Source organism: Armigeres subalbatus, chromosome 3, assembly GCF_024139115.2.
Source record: "Armigeres subalbatus isolate Guangzhou_Male chromosome 3, GZ_Asu_2, whole genome shotgun sequence".
Taxonomy (NCBI): Eukaryota; Metazoa; Arthropoda; class Insecta; order Diptera; family Culicidae; genus Armigeres; species Armigeres subalbatus.
In genome coordinates, this window is record NC_085141.1 from 216,661,406 (window position 1) to 216,668,802 (window position 7,397).

Sequence of the window (7,397 nt, forward strand, 5' to 3'; positions counted from 1 at the left end):
CGGCCTCATTGGCCCATTCCACAGTCGTGCCATTGAGGATGATTTTACAGTCCCCAGGCGGCACAAGTTTAGGGGATTTGGAGTGGGGGAAAATGATGACCTGGGTCTTCGCCGCGTTGATACAGATCTTCCAGCTGGTGAGGTACTCTGTCAGGGCATCCAGGCCTCGTTGGAGTTTTGCCACTAGCGCTCTGATCACTCTACCGTTGTAGACGATGGATGTGTCATCTGCGAACAGAGACAGAATGCCGCCTTCTGGAGGTTCTGGCATGTCGGAGGTGAACAGATTGAAAAGCAGGGGCCCGAGGATACTGCCCTGAGGGACGCCTGCGACGATGTTGTGCGCATTGGAACTCGCTCCGCTGATTGAGACCCGGAATGTCCTTGCCGACAGGTAATTGTTGATGATTTTCACCAGGTAGCTGGGAAGATTGTAGCGTTGTAGTTTGTACACCAGGCCATCATGCCATACATTGTCAAATGCCTTCTCGACATCGAGTAAGGCCATTGCGGATGTTTCGAGACAAATTTGTTCCGTCGGAGGAAGTTGGTAACGCGGGTCAGTTGGTGAACGGTTGATCCCCCGCGTCGGAAACCAAATTGTTCCTGGAGCAAGATGTTGAGATTTTCTGCAGTCTCAAGTAACCGGTGATGAATAGCTTTTTAGAATAGCTTGGATAACCCTGAGAGTAGGCTGATGGGACGATAACTTTTGTGGGAGGAAGGATCCTTCCCAGGCTTCCGGATGGGGATGACTTTCGCTGACTTCCAGGACGATGGGAAGTAGCTGAGCCGGAGACACTGATTAAAGATCAGCGAGAGGTGCTCAAAGAACGGAGCACTCATGTGTTTGAGCTCGAGATTCAGGATGCTGTCGAAGTCTGGGGCCTTCATGTTCTTCGACGATTTGATATAGGCCGTCAATTCGTCAGCTGAGATCTCCAACTCCTCCGAGAAGTCGTTGGGAATCAAATGGATGTTGTTAGCATGCTCATTGACGGCTGCTTCGTGTGGACTGACGATGTTCTGCCCAATATTGTGTGAGCTGACGAAGTGACGACCTATTTCAGCGACCTTCTCTGCAGGAGTTATCAAGCGATCCTTAGAGCCATTATTGTCTAGTGGGATCAAAGGTGGAATGGGCCGAGGCTTGGATTTTAGAATTTTGGTCATTTTCCAGAACGGCTTAGCATAATCTGGGAGAGTGCGGATCTTATTCGAGAAGTCGTTATTTCTGAGGTTCACCATTCTGGCCTTGATAATTTTTGTGATTCGATTGCAGCTTGTCTTAAGCTCAGGCAGTCCAGTACGCTGAACCTGCCGGCGAGTGACATTCCGCAATCGAATCAAATCTTTGGTGAGTGTATCGATGTTTAAGGAGTTGCTTACCTGCCGAGCCGTCGGTACGTGTTGCTCTCGGGCCGCCGTGATCGCCTCCTCGATAGCGCACAGCTGGCGGTCGATACTTTCCGGCGTCTCCGGACGCACCTCGTAGTCGACGGTGTTATCGACGCACTGCTGGAAACGCTGCCAGTTCACTCGGTGGTAGTTCCGCCGTAACTGCTGGTGCCGATTGACCGAGGAGCCCAGTTCCGCCACCACCGGATAGTGATCCGAACTGAGCTCCTGGTATACAACCGGCTGCGAGACGTGGTCACTCAGGTTTGTTACGTAGAGGTCGAGCGTTGCGTGGGCACCGGACCGACTCAGCCGAGTGGGGGACTCCGGGCTCAGGATCGTGTAGTGGCCTTCCTCCATGTCGTTGCTCCAGATGGTGCCGTTTCGATTGCCACGACTGTTGCCCCAGGCTTGATGTTTGGCATTCAAGTCGCCGGCAATGATATACTGGCCTTGCCTCCGCGTCAGCTTGACGATGTCCCTCCGAAGGGCAGCCGATGATCCATCGCCGGCTTTGGCCTGCGTTGGACAGTACGCCACGATGAGCGCGATTGTGCCGACCGAAGTGGTGATTTCGACACCGATGGCCTCGATGACACTGAGCTGGAAGCTTGGAAGCAGACGACAGTTGATGTTGTAGCGAAGAGCGATGGCCACACCTCCTCCCCTGGTCGGCCGGTCGAGTCGCACGATGCGGAAGTCCGGGATGTTGACGTTCACCTCCGGTTTTAGGTGCGTTTCGGTGATGAACGCCACGTCTATTTCCTTCTCCTCAAGGAAATCCTTCAGCTCGATTGATTTGCTCTTTAGCGAGCAAGCGTTCCAGTTGACCAGGCCCACCCTAGCAGCCATTTTCAATGATGAACATGCCAAGTGTGAAGACCTGGTCGAATCGGGTTTTGCAGCCGCGCAGTCGAGTGGCGAGCTGCGCGAAGATCGGCATCAGTTGCTCCGGAGTGTACAGCGGGGCAGATTCTTCCGGTGGGACGGCTTCGTTCTCCGACTGCCGACGGAACCCAGGAGGAGGAAGCGGGGCCATTCGCTGGTGGATGGTGCCGACGATGCTGGAGCTTGGACCGATGCAGCTGCCGCTGCCAGTCGCTTGTGCGGCTGTAGCGGTGGGAGTATTGGAATCACACGACGGGGAGCCGGGATGGCTGGAAAGTTCACCTCGTTGATTACAGGAACACGGTTCTTCTTCGGAATGGTCCTGGTGGAAGCCTTCTTCCGGATTTCCAGGAACTCGGCTCGCTTTGGGCAGCCCTTTGTGGTGGCCTGATGTTTATCGCCACAGTTGGCGCTCTTGGGATCAGCCACCTCCATTTTGTCGCACTCGTCCGTCGGATGGGGTTCGCCACACTTGTTGCAGCGCGGCTTCATGCGGCAGTTCCTGGTGCCGTGCCCGAAATTGAAGCAGTTGGTGCATTGCGTGACATCGCGGTGCACTGGCCGATATCGCTCCCAGTCAACGACGGTGTAATTTATAACGCCATCCAGCTTCAGGTCCTTCCAGGTAGTGGAGCCGTGCTCCAGATGGATCAGGTAAAGCTGGTCGCGATATTTCCTCGCCTTGTCGTGACGAGCGATCTTGTGGACGGCTACTGGCTTCAGTCCGCAACTTTCAAGCTCTGCTTGGAGCTCTTCCTCCTTCATGTCGTGAAGTCCTCGCAGCAAAGCCTTGAGCGGCTTCGTGCCGGGGTGGTCATGAGTGCAGTACTCATACTTGTGGACCTCGAGGAACTCCACAACGGATTGATGATGGTCCCTGTTGGCCGGCATCACTTTCACGCCCTCGCTGCAGAGCCGAAAAGTACATTTCAGCCCCTTAGCGATCAGCTGGCGAATTTTTGGGCGTAAATCCGGCGGATCGCCCTTCACAAACACGGGCGGGCACTTCCCCTTCCGCTCCGGTTGCAACTGCGGCAGCTGCGATTGCTGCTTCTTCCTCTTTTTCGGCGGATTGCCGGCGTCATCAAGCGGCAACGGCGAAAACACGTTGCTCTGCAAAAGCTGCTTGGAGGGGTTACCCGCGCCTCCAAGAGCAGTGCGCTTAGGCACTTTTCCAGCGACCGAATCGGCCACCGAGTCTCCCATGACGGGTCCGGGAGAAAATAACGCCAACGCGACAGGCGAAAACGTAAACAGCGAAAGAACGAGAAAAAAACACTTCGAAAAAATGCGCGAGCAAAAAACACGTCCGTACGTGTTGCTGTCTCGAACTGGAATTGACAGCTGGTTCAACAATATTCAAAGAGCTGCACAGCAAAAACGGAATGTTCGATTGTTATGATTTTTTCAGCAAAGTTAGACAACTAAATGGTGATTCTTAAAAAAATATAAACCGTAAAAAAAATTTTTTTTTTGCTTTAGAAAATATCATTTTTGTCACAAAAACTCAAGTATCTCAAAACCCTATCTTTTTACGAACGTAATTTTTTTAGGTCCATTATATTAGCTATCTACCATAAAAATTTGGTGATGGTAAACTAATAAAACAAAATGATAATTTGGTAAAATCTTTTTCTTTTCTACGATTCGCCCAATCAAAAAGTTCTTTCGCAGTTTTAATTGGATGCTCACGTTCTTTGGCTAAACTTGCTCTTGTGGCCATGCGCTATGATGGTACGGTGGCAAGGCTCTCAGCACTTGATACTTCTGGTAATTCCTCAGTTGTTGTCGGTACATCTGGCAATTCCTCAGTTGTTGTCGTTTTCGAACTTCCTGCGCTCTGCTCAACCGATGATATACAGATTGCTCTTTTGTCAACGTTTAGACGACAGGACGTGCAAATGCGTAAATTTGTATTCAATGTGGACATTGGAGCATAACCAGTCGCTTTCAGTTTATCTATGGTGCTTTCGGTGAGATTTCGTAACTCTTTTGAACACTTTTTTCCATCAAACGGCCTATAACAGTTGAGAAAGCGGCTACTCATGTTGTTCGTTATATTCCAATAAACAAAATCACTTTTAAGTTTTTACTGACTAGTTTGGTGTCATTTGCTTGACTGAACAAAAAAATTACCATAAGATCTTTAACAACCTTAGTGGTAGTAATTTTTTTGCTTTTTATTCGTGAGCATTGTCATGGTATGTACCTATCATGTTGTTGAAGATACCCGTTTCCTCCCGATCATAAAGTCTATTCTCTAAGAGGTATATTTTTTGCAGGTAAACTATAGACGTATACGTGTATATAAATCTTTGATTTTGCAGCTTTTGTCTTAAAAATAACATTTCTGATATGTTTCTTATTATCAACAGGTTTCAAAACTATTAAAAGAGTTTTTCGCCAGTCACGTACAATGAAAATTATAACATTATCAATACTTTTGATCACAACACTGGATCGTGTCTAAGTTTCTTATAGATGCTATGAATAATTAAATCAAAATATCATGAAAACAACTTGTTTAAATCACGCAAAGCCCTTAACAATAAAATCTGCATCAAACTGCAATTCTCGAAATAACTTACACGGAAAAAAAATTTTTTTTTGCTGGATGTGAAAATTGTGAAATGTTTGAAATGTCATAACTTTTTTGTTTATTAGTTTACCATCACCAAATTTTTATGGTAGATAGCTAATATAATGGACCGTTTTCCCTAAAAAAATTACGTTCGTAAAAAGATAGGGTTTTGAGATAATTGAGTTTTTGTGACAAAAATGATATTTTTAAAGGCAAAATTTTTTTTTTTTTAATTTGCGCATTTTCTTAAGAACTATCATTTAGTTGTCTAACTTTGCTGAAAAAATCATAACAATCGAACATTCCGTTTTTGTTGTGCAGCTTTTTAAATATTTTTGAACCATTTTCACATACACCCTTTTGAAAAGAGCCGTGACTCAATATGAAGATTTGATATCGAAAAATGACGATTTAGATGAAATTGAAAAACTGTGCAAAGTTTCAGATATTTTCGAAATGGTCGCTCAGGATCGACTGGCATGCCTCCGTGGAATGCCTCAATAGTAAGAAAGCCATTTGGTGGCATAATTTCGTTTAGATCCTCAATATATGAATATTTAAAACGATAAGTTTGCTCAACCACAGCATAATAGGCTAAGGTTTGAGCCATATACTCTACTTAGAATAGATTCATTTCCTCATATTTTTATTTGACGCTTTACAAAGGTTACCAGTGAAGCAAAGAATAATTCACTTAACTATGGTTTTCATTTTTAAGATGTTAACTGGATTGTTCTTCCGTTGTTTATGTAATCGACTGTTTAGAGGAAGTAACGTTCCTGCCCAGTCCAAGATGTGTCCGATGGGAAACATTCTCGACTCCCTGGGCATAGTGTGATTACCATGCCACAGAAGATACATATCCATTATCCATGCAATGGCAGGCATAGGCAAATATTAAATTCATAATCGTGTTAAAACAAGAGGATCCTACTAAAAACCTTTAAAGGCCCAATACAAATATACGCAGTCTGATTTGTCAATGTTTCAGTTAGTTGCCCTTTTCGAGTGTTATAAAATTTGTCGGAAGTAAAAAATAGTTTCGTAAGTCCAGTTATTTCCAATCCACATCCTAGAGCATTGCCACCTCGCATCATAGTGTTCACTTCCACAGTTACAAACTTCGAGGTTTCTTAGCCAAGTTGTCATTTTTGCATCCAATTATCATGAAAATACATGATGATCTTGCTTTGGAGCCGCGCATTGTGCCGGCCGAACTGGGTAAATTGCGTCAATATCCACCCACGCACAGATGAAGTAAGAAAAGTTATCCGAGAGCAAATGAGCGGTACAAGGCCGCCAGGAGGACGGCATCCCTGCCGAACTGCAAAAAGTTGGGAGTAACATTCAGTAGCCCCTAGGTTGCGTACTGAGGGGCGTGGGTTTGAGTCCCATCGAAGGGGAAGTGATTACCTTCAATACATTTTGACGTAGAATACGTCCCTCGGGAAAACATAGAGGGGTCATTCTGCAGAATCAAATTTGAGACCGTCACGAAAAGTGGTCTGGAAGTATGGGTTAATAACTCAGCCATCTTCCAACCGATTTTGATGATTTTTGTATTAATCGATCGACAAACTCTTTAAGATTTTGCACAAAATTAATAACAATTGAATAAAGGTGCAAACTATTGAAAAATTGAATTTCATCAGGCACTGTTGACATACATACTTGTCATAAGACGAGTTTGTACCATCCCTTTTAATTCCACCACTTGATTGTACCTTGACAGATACGTATTTCGACCTCAACAGTAAGGTCGTCTTCAGTGTCTCGTACTTGACTCGACGAGTCGAGTACAATCAAGTGGTGGAACTAAAAGGGATGGTACAAACTCGTCTTATGACAAGTAAAGACATTCCACTAAAAAGCTCAAAATAGTTTTCTTAACATTGTTAATTGCCTACATTTCGGCTATTAGTCATTTGGCACGTGAGGCAGGAAACCTATAATGACTGTTCTGAGTTGCTGCACTCTAATACGTAATTCTACGTTGATTTTGTGGTCGTGTGCTCAACGAAAAATTCAACCAAGTTATTAGTATGATCTCTGGGGGAAATCAGCCTTTAACCACCTTTAACCTAGCCTGAAATGCCCCAATCTACAGAAAAGGCCACATACTCGGTATTGCTAACTATCGAGATAAACACTTCGCAATTTCGCCTACAAGGTACACGAATTCTGTTTAGTAGCTTACTTCCGTTAACGGAGACTATTGTCGGCGATTACCATTGCGGTTTTCGAAAAGGCCGATCAACAATGGATTAGATGTTTACTCTGCGAAACATTCTTGCTTAATTCTGGAATGACACTTGCGGATGAATCGATTCGATTCTTCTCAGAATCATCTGTTTGTGAACTTCAGGGCAGCGCTAGGCTAGCGTACGATTTAGTGAACCAAACGAACCGAATGAAGCTGATTAGGCTGATTCGTGCGATGCTTGAGTGGTCCGAATTGAGCGTGAGTCATCCAATTCTTTCATGACCTTAGATGGATTGAAGCAGGGTGATATATTCTCTAAACAGGTAT